Below are 287 nucleotides of genomic sequence, written 5' to 3' on the forward strand. Positions count from 1 at the left end.
GATGTCTGGAAGTATCACAAACGTTTGTGACTTGATATCTTAGCTGCTGGCAACATGACGAACGGTTGAGTGCGTTCAGTTGCCGACGCGTCAAAAGAATGCGTCTGGTTTAATCAGAAGCGCTGTAGCATGTCTGGAAGTGTCACAACCGTCTGTGACTTAGCATCTTAGTTGCTAGCAAGCTGCCGAACGTTTGAGTGCGTTTACAGTTGCCGACGCGTCAAAGGAGTGCGTCTGGTTTAATTAGAGGCGCTGTAGCACGTCTAAAAGCGTCACAAACCTATATG

Source organism: Plasmopara halstedii, assembly GCF_900000015.1.
Source record: "Plasmopara halstedii genome assembly, contig: Scaffold_350, whole genome shotgun sequence".
NCBI lineage: Eukaryota > Oomycota > Peronosporomycetes > Peronosporales > Peronosporaceae > Plasmopara > Plasmopara halstedii.